Source organism: Labeo rohita, unplaced genomic scaffold (genome assembly GCF_022985175.1).
Source record: "Labeo rohita strain BAU-BD-2019 unplaced genomic scaffold, IGBB_LRoh.1.0 scaffold_1075, whole genome shotgun sequence".
Classification (NCBI taxonomy): domain Eukaryota; kingdom Metazoa; phylum Chordata; class Actinopteri; order Cypriniformes; family Cyprinidae; genus Labeo; species Labeo rohita.
The window spans coordinates 8,952-23,831 of NW_026127203.1; the positions used below are offsets into that span (position 1 = coordinate 8,952).

General features: G+C 36.6%; 1 long non-coding RNA gene across 1 annotated transcript; it reads left to right on the top strand.

Annotated features, from left to right (window-relative positions):
- The first annotated feature begins 9,543 nt into the window (after positions 1-9,543).
- Positions 9,544-14,509, top strand: LOC127157438 (uncharacterized). Its single transcript, XR_007825903.1, has 4 exons — positions 9,544-9,840; positions 10,425-10,535; positions 10,852-10,956; positions 14,204-14,509. It is a non-coding gene; the product is annotated as an uncharacterized LOC127157438 (long non-coding RNA).
- Positions 14,510-14,880: the final 371 nt, after the last annotated feature.

Consider the following 14,880-nt stretch of genomic DNA (forward strand, 5'->3'; position numbering starts at 1 on the left):
TGCATAAAAAGTAGCAACAGTTTATCTTTCTAGATAACGTAGCTCTGACATAGCAACACCCAACATAATCACTTGCATTTTATGCATCTTATGCACTTTATTCCTTTCTCATTCATGGTATTCATTTAGTAGTTGTTGATTACTTAGTCTATCTTTTGTTAATAAAATTTATTTTATTACAACTTGTGTCTTCCTTGTGTTGATAATACAGTAAGAGGTTATACAAGTTAGAGATCCCACCAATCTTTCTTATGTAATATACTCATAACCACACCTTAATTGACACGTGATCCAAGAATCATAACTTCAGCTGTGACATGAGTACCCATCACTACCCTATTTCACCTCCCTAGATTGGCGAAAGCAAAATTCACTACATTAATTGGTGTCCCTTGATATTCGCTACCATTCCTGAGAAATACCTCTCCAAAATGCACAGTGCCTGTGTTTGCTGATTTATGCTGGTTATCTTAACAAGTTGCCATTCTTTCTAATTTGTTTCTTCAGCTATCAGGTTAAACATAAGTTCCACTATATTGCCAAAAGTATTCGCTCACCCATCCAAATAATTGGAATCAGGTGTTCCAATCACTTCCATGGCCACAGATTTATAAAATCAAGCACCTAGGCATGCAGACTGTTTTTACAAACATTTGTGAAAGAATGGGTTGCTTTCAGGAGCTCAGTGAATTCCAGCATCGAAATGTGATAGGATGCCACCTGTGCAACAAGTCCAGTCGTGAAATTTCCTCACTCCTAAATATTCCACAGTCAACTGTCAGCTGTATTATAAGAACGTGGAAGCATTTGGGAACGACAGCAACTCAGCCATGAAGTCGCAGGCTACGTAAACTGACGGAGCACGGTCAGCGGATGCTGAGGCGCATAGTGCGAAGAGGTCACCAACCTTCTGCAGAGTCAATTGCTACAGAGCTCCAAACTTCATGTGGCCTTCAGATTAGCTCAAGAACAGTGCGCAGAAAGCTTCATGGAATGGGTTTCCATGGCCGAGCAGCGGCATCTAAGCCATACATCACTAAGTGCAATGCAAAGCGTCGGATGCAGTGGTGTAAAGCACGCTGCCACTGGACTGCAGTGGAGACGCGTTCTCTGGAGGGACGAATCACGCTTCTCCATCTGGCAATCTGATGGACTGGCTGTCCTGCACAGAGTCCTGGCCTCAGCCCGATAGAACACCTTTGGGATGAATTAGAGCGGAGACTAAGAGACAGGCCTTCTCGTCCAACATCAGTGTGTGACCTCACAAATGTGCTTCTGGAAGAATGGCCAAAAATTCCCATAAACACACTCCTAAACCTTGTGGACAGCCTTCCCAGAAGAGTTGAAGCTGTTATAGCTGCAAAGGGAGGACCGACGTCATATTGAACCCTATGGATTAGGAATGGGATGTCAGTTCATATGCGAGTCAAGGCAGGTGAGTGAATACTTTTGGCCATATAGTGTATGCTATTTTTAAGTTAGCTTAATGTGCTAATCTGCCTAAAAATGTTAAGTCATGCTTTTGGTGAGCTCAATCTAACACTGAAACCTCTCCTTAGTATTCTGGTGAATGTGCCTGAGTGACTAGCTCAGTGCGTTACACTATGGATCCCTGATGCTTTATGTCGTGGGCTCATCATGTGTAATGTTGTTTCACTTGGAGCCAGTTGCTGAAGTTCTACTTTCAACAACTCAAGTCTTTGTAAAATTTAATAAAACACAGTGTATGATTTACATGCTGTGTAAAACAAAAGGCTAATGCTTTGAAAAATGTTCTACAAATTCAATGTATAGCAAGTGTTTAACCATAGGCACCATCCATTGGTTTCATTATTATAATTATTAGGGGCCAATCACTGAAGAGGAAGGTGTGTAGAGAGGGGAAGGGAGGTAGAGAGGGAAATGGCGGGAAGAGAGGGGAAGAGAGGATAAGCCTGGATCAGCTGAAACAAATTATTTAAATAAAACTAAATAACTATTTCTAAATAAACCACGGTTTATGAGTGGCATGCTATGTAAATCAAAAGGCTATAGCTTTGTAGATTTTCAACAAATTCATTGTGTACCAAGTGTTTCACCATGGCAACTATACATTGTTTAAAAGTATCCAAATAAAATCCAAAATGGCCATAAGGGGCTTGGCCCCATAATCGCTGTGTGCAGCTATATTATTATTATTATTATTAGGGGCCAAACACTGAAGGTGCGATGGCACCTATTGTATCCGTTGGTGTTCTTCTTCTTCTTCTTCTTCTTTTTCCGCTCTTGAGTCTATGGCAGCCCATAGAACCGTTTGCGGGAAAGTTGTGAAATTTGGCACACTGATAGAGGCCAGTCCCAACATCAAACACAGCCAGTTTGGAGTCTCTAACTCAAACTCTCTAGTACCACCACTTGTCCAAAATTTCAGTCATTTTATGCTAATAACTTTTGAACCGTAAGGCACAAAATTCTTTTCTTCTCTGAATCCTTGGCTCATGCCGAGTCGAATGAAATCCAAAATTCAAAAATCGTAAGGTTTAGTTTTTTTACTATAAATTTTTGTTCGTAAAACCTGCTTTTTCGAACTCGTCCTAGATGGTTTGTCTGATTTTCACCAAAATTGGCTCAGATCATCTTCAGACCATGCTGGAAAAAAGTTATGGAATTCAAGTTGATTAGTCGAACCGTTCTCATATAATGCGCAAATGAATTCTACGAAAAGCATGCCAAAATGGTTGTGAGGCTATATCTCCAAACTTGGTGTTTGTCATAACAAGCTACCTGCAGTGTTTCGGCACAGTGCCACCTTGTGGTCAGGAGATATAGAAAATGGATATTTTTCCTTATAACTTCTGAATGGTTCTGCCAAAAATCACAAAACTGGTCTCTTCAGATTCAGTGCATCATGCCGAGTCCAACCAATTTTCCCATGTCAGCCATTTTGGGTGTCGGCCATATTGAATTTTGTCCAAAAATGCTATATTTTACAAATGCATTGGCGTATCATTACGACACCCGGTCTTCAGCACCATGCCCTGACAGGACTCAAAATGTTTGGAGGCAGCACCACCTTGTGGCCAAAAGTTATAAAGAAATTTACCAAAATGGTAATAACTTATGCTTACATTAGCCTATTGTAAAGAAGTTGATCTCATTGGATTCCTTTGGTCAAGCGGAGAACATTGACACCCACTATGCCAAAATTGGCCAAACAGTCCGCCATTTTGATTAATGTTGAAAACCTACTTTTTCGAACTCCTCCTAGACCATTAGTCTGACCCATATGAAAATCTGATATATGGCAATATATGTAAAACACATAGTTACATATATTTGAACTAAAAAATTAATGGCAAATATAAATGGCAAAAACACAATAAGGGTAATGTTTCAAAAACTTTTAATTAACAGATCATTGCAGCTACAAAACACAATAATGTTAACACATTTATTTAAAGTTATTTAAGTTGGTGATGTTGATGATGATGGTAAGTTATTAAGTTATTTAAAATGTATTTAAAGAGATAGTTCCCCAAAAATGAAAATTATGTAATTATTTACTCACCATCATGTTGGTCCAAACCTGTATGAGCTTCTTTCTTCTGCTGACAAAGGATGGTATTCTGAGTAATGTTTGTAACCAAACAGTTTTGGGGCTCTGCTTATTTTCTTAGTATTTTCCTACCATGGAAGTAAGTGGACAGCAATTGTTTACAAACATTCTTCACAATATCTTTTTTTTGTGTTCAGCAGAAGAAAGAAGCTCATTCAGGTTTGGATCAACTTGATGGCAATTAAATAATACAACATTTTTTATTTTTGGTTGAAGTAACAGTAAAGTGGCAATCAAGTGACAACTACTTTAATTCTGAACTTTTTTTTTTTTTTTTTTTTGCTGATGCAGTTCAGAGCTCTGCCATTTTGCAGTTCAAGGCTGTACCAATTTGGCCAGAAGTTGATGTTTCATCATCACATCATCTTAAAAAAATATGCAGAGAATTAAGTTAGAAGTACATTAATCCTAAAAAGGGCAAGACAATGAAGACAAATCAGAAAATTAATTCATTGCTATTTTCCATCTTCTTAGGACACAAATAATACAATTTCATGATTTTTTTTTTTTTTTAACTTGACTTTTATTAAAAGCAACCCTCACGTCAGCACTGCACAGAAATTAATATTTGTGAGAAACATTTAGGACTGTTTAGGGTGCACATCATATAAATGTCATCATAAAGTAATATTATCTTATACAATACATAATGTAAATGAAGTAAAACACCTACTTAAATACATATTTTAAATGAGATAAAACACTTACTTCTAGTGTTTCCCTGTTAAAAGCGACCTCCACCTCAGCACTGCATAGCAATTCAGATCTATGAGACATGTTTAGGTGCACACAGAATATTAATATCATCATAAAGTAATATTACACATAATGTAAACAAAGTAAAACACTTACTTTTGGCATTTTCCTTGATAAAACCAACTTTCCCATCTGCTCCACGTTGTGATCGAAAGAAAATATCTCTCTGAGAAAAGGTTTAGGAGGGCACAGCACATAAATATCACTGTGACAAACGCTTAGGTGCACACAATGTGGTCACAAAGTAATATCATACATAATGTAAATGAGGTAAAACACTCATTTTCTGTGTTTTCCTTGATAAAACCAACTTCCCTGTCTGCTGATATGATATTACAAAACACATTTTGTGCGTAAGATTAAACACTTTATTTCGTTGTTTCCCGTCCTCATATGCTCCGCATCGCAAGGGAAGAAAATGGCGTATATATTTCAAATGTGTGAGGTGCACACACGAGCAAATGTCCCAGATGTGACTAATAAGGATATAAGGCCGTATTTACACCTGTCAGAGGGCGCAGTTTACACCAGCTAGTGTTAATCCTCTAAAATTCAACACCACAAGTTTAAATCTTTACTGTAAAAATCTGTAACACCAGGATTTTAACACTGTGATTTTGCTAATGATCCATTCATAGACTCTTAATTATCTGTCCATTAAAATCCAAACAGTGACTTTTTTTGTTATTCAAGACATGGTCAGTGTACCTTCAAGAAGAATAAAAAAAATAATAATAATAACAATGAGCTGTGTTACTATAACATTAAAAATTGAGGCTTTTTCTTAGCTGCTTTCATGACTATCTATATGATCAAATAGTTTCATAACTCTGTAAAAAGTAAAAAAAAAAAAAAAAAAAAGGTCATCCACATGTTTGTACATGTTCGTTATCAAATACGGCTTATTCAAACAGTGTTATTACAAATATGTACATATATGTTCACATATATAAACTATAATTTTATATATATGTTCATATATGGCCATATATCACATTTCTATATGGGGATCTTCACCAAATGTAACTCAGATCATCTTCAGACCTTGCTGGTAAAAAGTTATGAATTTCGTGTCGATATACGAAACGGTTTTCGTTTAGCGCATTAACGAATTTGTTGGAAAGATGCCAAACTATATCTGAGGCTGTATCTCTGCAAAACTTTTACATATTGACACCAAATTTTGTATGTGCTATTGTGACCCCACACTGACGACACCACATCAATTTGGTATTGATCAGAAGTAATACACCATTCATTAAACATTAGTAATAAAATTTCCAAAAATGCTAATAACTTCTGATTGCATTAGCCTATTGAAATAAAACTCAAAAACTCAAAAAAGTCTCAAAATATTCCTTGGGTCATGCCGACAACATACATACCAATTATACCACAGTTGGCCGAACTTCCTTTCCACCATCTTGATTAACGAACCAAACCTACTTTTTCAAACTCCTCCTAGACTGTTGGTCCAATTTTCACCAAATTTGTCTCAAATCATCTTCAGACTGTGCCTAAACAAAGTTATGGATTTTGTGTCGATAGACAAAACCGTTTTCGTACAGTGCCACTACACATTTGAGGCATGATGCCAAATTGACTTTAAGGCTGTATCTCTGGAAAGATTTGACATAACGACACCAAACTTTGTGTGTGTCATTGTCACCTCACACAGAACACGTCCCATCAAAAGTAATAAGCCATTAAATTATATGATTAGTTGTTGTATTTATGATTTTTCAGCCATTTCAACTGATGTCATCCTAAAATTGCTTTAATTACTTATTGTTGTAGTTGATTTCTTGCTCTCTGCCATGCTTAGCTCCTCATTCTGCTTCTTTTGTGCTTGGCCCCACAACTGCTGCTTGCAGCTTCATTTATTATTATTATTATCAATATTTAAAACAGTTTAGAAAAAAAATGTTTTTCAGGATTCTTTGATGAATAGAAAGATCCAAAGATAATCATTTATCTGAAATAAAAAGCTTTTGCAACATTATACAGTATACCATTCATAACAACATGTATATGTGGGCCCCACATGGTTTCTGCTGGGTCTACATGGGTACCAAGTGGGCATGGTCCCAAAATAGGCATCTTATCTGGGGCCCACTTGGGTCAGCTAAGTAGGTCCCACATGGGCAAAAACAGATGGGCTCCCTAGTGGGACCTAGTTGGGTCACAAATGGGAAATGAGTGCTTGGGCTCGAAATGGGCAACACAAATGGGGCCCATATGGGTTTAACAAATGGGTTAGACATGGGCAAACACAATTAATCCCATATAGGCTGCCTACACTGGCCCAAGGTAGTACCCACATAGGCTACCTCTATATGGGTTCAGAATGGGGAAACACATATGGGGCCCTCTTGGTCAAACCATATGGGTAAAATATGGGCAGACACAATCAGTCCCATATAGGCTACCTACACTGGCCCAAGGCGGTACCCACAAAGGCTACCTCTATATGGGTTCTGAATGGGGAAACACATATGGGGCCCTCTTGGTCAAACCATATGGGTAAAAAATGGGCAAACACAATCAGTCCCATATAGGCTGCCTACATGGGCCCAAGGTAGTACCCACATAAGCTACCTCTATATGGGTTCAGAATGGGGAAACACATATGGGGCCCTCTTGGTCAAACCATATGGGTAAAAAATGGGCAAACACAATCAGTCCCATATAGGCTGCCTACATGGGCCCAAGGTAGTACCCACATAAGCTACCTCTATATGGGTTCTAAATGGGGAAACACATATGGGGCCCTCTTGGTCAAACCATATGGGTAAAAAATGGGCAAACACAATCAGTCCCATATAGGCTGCCTACATGGGCCCAAGGTAGTACCCACATAAGCTACCTCTATATGGGTTCTGAATGGGGAAACACATATGGGGCCCTCTTGGTCAAACCATATGGGTAAAACATGGGCAAACACAATCAGTCCCATATAGGCTGCCTACATGGGCCCAAGGTAGTACCCACATAAGCTACCTCTATATGGGTTCTGAATGGGGAAACACATATGGGGCCCTCTTGGTCAAACCATATGGGTAAAACATGGGCAAACACAATCAGTCCCATATAGGCTGCCTACATGGGCCCAAGGTAGTACCCACAAAGGCTACCTCTATATGGGTTCTGAATGGGGAAACACATATGGGGCCCTCTTGGTCAAACCATATGGGTAGAACATGGGTAAACACAATCAATCCCATATGGGCTGCCTACATGGGCCCAAGGCCTAATGGGTTAGTACATATGGGGCCCACATAATGGGTAATCTTTGTATGGGTTCTGAACACCCACATAAGAATCTTTGTATGGGTTCTGAACAGGGTGTAGGGCCCTCTTGCCAAACTATATGGGTCAGACATGGGCATACACAATCAGTCGTTTATAGGTTGGCTACATGGGCTCAAGATAGTACCCACATGGGTAATCACTGTATGGGTTGTGAATGGGGAAATACATATGGGGTAGTGATGGGTAATTTGTGAATGATCTGTTTATTGCGTCTGTTATGTGACAATTGAATGAAAGACTCTAAAGCTAAAGCAATTATTTATGTTCCCTACAAATTATGTCTGGGTGCATTATAATGATTTCCTAATTTAGAATATGATCAAGATTGCATAGGTAGATGTTTTCAGAGAATTTGGTTGGTAAAAGTATCATTTTTAACGCCACTTAAATGATTGAAATGACTTCAATGAAGATCCATTAATTTTGATGAATGACATCAAACGAGAGAGTCAGTAAAATGACCCAAACTTCCCATCACTAATATGTGGCAGGGTGACCAAACCAGGAAGATTTTAAAATGAGAGGTTTATTTATAAATCTGTTAGAACACTGTGGAAATACAACCAGAAGACAGCAAATGTAGGACTAAAAAGGGATGCAGCTACATAAGGTCAATAGGCTATTGGTCCTCAACTCCAGTCCTGGAGGGCCAGTGTACAGCAGACTTTAGTTTCAACACTAATTAAACACACCTGACACTAATTCACAAATCATTTTGAACACTGTCATTAGCTTGTTTGGTGTGTTTGGTTAGCGATAGAACTAAACTCAGTAGTACATTTAGTTTTCAGGACTAGTTCATGAATCAGGAGTTGAAGAGTCCTGGAATATACAAATCAAGTTAAACCCAATGTGCCATCAGCATTGGCCAACACATGCTTATCTCCATATAATTATTTCAAAATCTATGCAAATGGTTCAAAATATCCAGAAAATGGTCACTGTGCAATATGAAGAATGGGTTACAGAAGGCTAATTATCTATCAAAATAATGGGATTATAGTGGCTTTGAGATTGGTAGAAGTAGTAAAATGCATAGCAACAGCTGCTGCCTGATTCCACAGAAGTACTCCAAAGTTTTATAATCAGTTGGTTGGTAACAGATAATGAAATAGCCCAAGAAAAAAAGACAGAATGGACATTTATGTTTCTGATGGGAAAAATCAAATGTATATCCAGAAATCGTATTTGCAGCATATGATACAGGGGTTCAGAATAAAGTGCTGTTTCATTCAGTTAGCATATTGTGTTTTGTGTTCAGTTTTCTTTTTGGACCAACAGTACAGACTTTTCTTTTCAGTCTAGTCGGCACATGACCGACCTTCAAAGTTGAAATATGATTGAAATAATGTCAGCTGCTGTTTTAACATTGACACAAATTGATAATGTATAATGCTAAATCATTCAAATTTGTTTTAACAAAAAAAAAAAAAAAAAAAAAAAAAAAAAAAAAAAAATAGAATAAAATAATAAAAAAAACAGATCTGTATGTTGAATAAATGTCATGTCTTTAACAAGAAATATCTGCCTTTTGAATGATTATGATTATTAATATTTTATTTATTAGCATTTTACGATATTTTGATCAAAACACCTCTTCAAAATCCAAATGTATATGTATAATTTTAATTATTAGCATTAGTAACAATAATTATAATAGATACAGTTCTAATCTCAAAAGAGCAGTGAGATTCTGTGTGGACTTTTACATATCACTATTACATTTTTATTCATACACTGTCATGAAAACACTGTTTGACCAATTAATCAAATAATACAAAAAAAAAAAAATAAATACACACGTTAAAAAAAAAAAAAAAAAAAAAAAAAAAAAAAAATTTTCCGTTACCACTCTGAAACAATTTCTATTGGTTGTTTCACCTGGTTGCTTTCATCAAGATTGGTTAATCTGACTGTCATTCACGAAACTGGCCAATGACAGCCTCGCGCGCCTTTTTGCTAGTGCAGTTTGAAAATATACTAATCAGTTTGGTGATGTGGTGCTACTGATCCGCAAGATTACTCGCTCGCTCAGTTCCTGATTATGTGCCTGTTAAATTCTTATTGTAAACTAATTTGAACTGTGAGATGTCAACGGAGAACAGAAGCTGGAATGTGAACACAGAGGAAGGGGCAGACTGGATGTGTGAGATCCCGAAAACATATGGCGATATCAGGTAACAAAACATTTTTCAGTCAAACCATCATAAAGTTATGATTTGTGCCCACAATTAATTAATGTGAGTGAGAGGAAATTAAAGGGAGAGGCTAATCGCGATTAGCGTATTAGCGCGCTGGCGATATTAGCACGTATTTCAATGTAAATTAGTGTTTGAAGTTGGTGTGTGTTTGTGTGTATTAATGTTTAGTTTAAAACTCAAACTCATGAGAAGTAAAGGAGCACTGGAATAAGTGAAGCGATTGATTAAACTGTAATTTACACTCGAAAACACTGGAATATATAAGAGAGTTGAGAGTGTTATATTATAGATAGAGTGTTATGTTTGTGTAGTTGACTCTTCAAATACTGATAACTTCTAATGATAAGATATTGGTTCACATTTTTAGATCAAGCACACGTTTTTCAGGGAAAACAGGCACCCAATACAGAGACTACAGTAAAATGTTAGTCAGTTTTAACCACTGTTTCCAGACCTGAACTATGATTATAATCATTATAAGTACATTTGTAAGACATTTCCTCCACTGGTGAAAGAAAATCTGAGTAACTTTTTTTCCCTGTTGTCTTTCTTTTTCTGAGGTGGCACAAATAAAGGGAAATAGACTTGTCACCATCTTCAGTCCTTTATTTCATTCACTGGAGAACATCACAGCCTTCAGATGTGTCATATCAGGATAAATGCAACTGCAGGTAAAATTATATTATGGTAGATTTAATTGTGGTGTACAAATTGGCTTTTTTAAGATACAGTTGTATTTACCTTGCTGTGATATCTATGGGAAGAGTCCCTGTGAATCCTCTTTGTCTTTCTTTTGGGGATTCACATTTTTCTGATGGGATTGTTAAGCATTAGGTTCATGTTTCGGTCATAACTAACAGTTTCAAAGCTGACAGTTTGTTTATGTTGCCTAAATGGCTTATAATGGCAAATTTCAGTACAATTTAAATATGTTTTGTTTAAGAATGTTTAAAGAAATGGTAAAAAAAAGAAATTATTCTTTTTAAGGACTCGTCGGGCCCACCCAACTACAGATTCACCCAGGATCCAGCTGATCACTGCCAATTTGAAGGAGGATTGTCCTTTATCTGCTACATTGCACTCTCACTTCTGGTATGGATTCACTGACTTTTTGTGATATGTGAGATGTTCTGATTTTACTAAATGTAGTGATTTTGCTTAATTTGATTCTACATAATTTCTTAAAGGGAACATTCACCCCAAAATGAAAGTTCTGGCATCATTTACCCTTCATCACCCTTATGTTTTTCCAAACCTGTATAAATTTCTTTCTTCTGTTGAAGACGACAATTTTTTTTGAAGAATGTTGATAAGCAAACAATAGTAGCCATTAACTTCCATAATAGGAAAAAAATATATATTATGGAAATCATTGGGGCATGTCAACTGTCTAGTTACCAACGTTTGGAACAACATAAGGGTGAATAAATGATGACAGAATTTTCATTTTTGAGTGAACTATACCTTTAATACAATGTATATGTATGATTCTGAATTAAAAGTGTAATGTTTCTCTTCAAATGTTATCATAAGTAGATGGAGACACATATATTATCAGAAATTAGAGCTGCACGATTAATCATTTAAAGATCATAATCTTGATCCAAACCCCACTTAATCTTATTCGTAAATGACTAACACCGTGTCTAAAACAGAGGTGACAGTTGTCATGACAGCAGCTATAAGTCTGTCTACACTAGATGTGACCAAGCGACCATTGAAAATCATTTAAAGGGGACATCGGAAACTCATTTTTACAAGTTTGAACATAAATGTGTGTTGACAGTGTGTGTACACAACCACCCTATAATGATATAAATTCACCCAGTGGTATTTTTTTTTTATCTTAATATGGGAAAAATCCAATGTAATCAAAGTAATATGCCTTTTTTCAAATAAGGTCATTGTCAGCGTCTTGTCGGTGTGATGTCGCACCGACCAAGTCCGCTCCCACGATAGTTGATTGACATGACAGTCTTATCTTAAACCCACCCTAACTGAGCCAAGTGAGCGCTGAGAACAGTCCGACCACCATTATTGTTTGGACTCCAGTGCAGGGGAAGACAAGACTATCTCCGATTGAGCGATTGAGGTGTTCTGTTTGTTGGATGCAGTAATGCACATAGTAGCACTCATCATTTACTCCCGACATCTGAGCTGCTGAAGATGCAGAGGATTAACGTTACTTTTGTTTTTGAAGGAAATGCGCCCGGCAGCCTACATAAATGCGTCTATGTTCACGCGAATCATTTGTAATCTAGTTTCACCTACAGCAGAAGTGAGTATATGGGTGTTTTTTATGCATCTTTGCAATTTGCCTTTTCTTAATAATGTGCTAGTTAGCAAGTTTTGTGGTTAAATGCGGCTAAAGTAAACATTACTGATCGTCACCCCACAGAAGAGAGGGGCGGAATGGCAGAGCTCATTAGCGTTTAAAGGAACATGCAACAGAATGGCTCACTCTAAAAAGGGCTGATTTTGACATGGTAAAATGGGTTTTTTTTTTTTTTTTACGCTACCACTGAGAAATTTTAACCAAAGTATGTTATAGACTTCTCATTAAGACTCTAAAGAATCACATAAACTCGTGGAAAATGGGAACCCGATGACCCCTTTAAACTTTGTCAGTACGTCATAAATAAAACGAGGCATCAGTTTGCCAGCGGGGATTTGTCGTGTCGTGTCGTGCCGCGCCGCATCCAGTGTAGACAGTACACTAGTTGCATTTCCATCATGGATTTGCACAAAACTTTTGCGATGTTGTCGATAAAACAATGTTGCGAAATTACGGCAGTTTCATTAACCAATGTTATGAGACTAAAACTTAATTTTTTTTCATCTCACGATAAGTCATGGCAATGGATGTTGATAGGTTTACGTATGTCGCAGCCACTGCACTAGCCATTAATTTTAATCGTAGGAGACGTAGGCAACTATCTTAACAGATGCAGCATGGAGAGCTGGTGTAAATCCATTTGTTTTAAAAAGCAAACTTAACATCTTATCTTTTTTTCGATTCCTGATTATGAGCCACAAAGATGAGCCACAAAGCTTATATAAAAGCAATAAAAACACCCTTTCTCATGCTTAAAACAAGGTGTCTGCAAATCAGAGTCTGAAACAGTCACTTGGACAACGTTGTCTTACACCACTTCACAGTTGATAAGTAGAAAGAGAATTTTTGATTGACATTGCAGTCATTTATTATGTTCTTTAATATAATATTACAACAACATCAGCTCATTTTGTGCATCATATGTCATTTCTACTTCATTACACATGCGCAAAACTTTTCTAGTTCAGTTATCAATTTGATCAAGTGTTTACATGTCCTATGTAATGGATTAGAAAAGGTTTGTCCTACCTTTCTAAAGTAATTGAAATTGAAATCGGTTTGAGCATTTTTATTTCGATTGAGTTGTTTACATGGAGCTTTTTTGCAATACAGTTCTTCATGTCAATGTACCTACTGATCAAGAAAGAGAGGGCAGTTGTCATGTGTAGGAATAAAACAGTGTCACACTTTTTCAACAGCACTTATTTTTTTTTTTTTCTGTTAGAATTATTTAAATGATCGAAGAAGTACTGGGATAAAAGTTTAGTTTGGATATAATCACTGATGTCTACAGTAGCTATCAAAATAGAGCAAATCATTTGAAACAAAGTTAACAATTCAGATAAAGATTATATCAGTGACTTTACACCAGTAGGTGCTGACAAGTGACTGTTAAACACATGTATTTGTCATTGAATCATTCAAGAGATTCTTTAAAAAACACAGATTCATCCAGTAATGAAACAACATATATTCACGAGTCATTTAATCATTAATTCAAACAATTAAAAAAAAAAAATCATTCAAGATTAAACATTTTAAATAGACTGCAGTCATAGTATTTCTAGTACAGAACTTCTAGTAATTACACTTTATTTTTAGTTTGATGTTCAGAATCTTGATGTCTGTTTGAAACTAAAAAAATTGTGATTCTCTATATATCCAGAATCATGCAGCAGCTCTAATTTGATTAATTAAAACAGAGACTCTTAAAGGAATAGTTGACAAAAACAAAAAATCTGTCGTCATTTACTTGCCCTTGAGTTGCTCCAAGTAAAAGTTATTATTTTGTAGTATTTTAACATGTGTAAGTAACATAATATTTCACGTTTACTAAACACATCGTAGAAAAGTTATTGGAATAGCCTGTAAACAAGCACCTTTGCTTTTACTCTGTTGTTTTCCTTACTGTAGTGGAGGGCAGCATCTTCATACCTCATCTTTCTGAAAAATTTAAAAATGTCCTATTTTTAAATATGTTTGTTATATATATTTGTTTTGCAGAGGCTGTTAAGAAGACTGCACTGATGTCAAAGATCAACCAGCAAGAATCTGAGAGGGAACTCTCAAAATGGTTTACTGGGACAAGAGACAGAGGAGGACTGAGGGTCTAGAATGCACAAATGTCTGTCTGCAGTGTAAGCAGTACTGAAAAATGTATAGTTGCTGCTGCTGTTTCTTACTGTCTCTGTTTTTTATGTGCAAATGTTCAAAGCTTTCAGTAAACACTGGTTCAAATACAAGTTCAAAATGTTTGTTAACTTTAACAATTACATAATTTTAACAATTAGGTATCAGAATATAGCATATGATGGGTAGTTTCAATAAAATTGAAATTTGAAAAGATTTAAATCTCACTGTGTACTGCTGTATGCTAATGCTTTAAAACTTTTTTTTTAATCCCACTTTGTTTATCCCAAGCCCCCATAGTTTATCCCATGTAGTTAAACCCCCACATAGAGTTTGAAGATGGGACCTAGGTAGGTTTTGTGTATGTTTCATATTTAGTTGGGCCCCATGGGTTTTAAACCCAGTGAAAGCCCAGTGAAATAAAACCCACATTGGTAAATTGCATGGGGCCAACATGGAACCCGTGGACAAACCCATGTAAAACCCATATTTAAATGGAACCCAGATGGGTTTTGCATATGATCCCTAGATGGGCCCCACCTAAAGCCCAG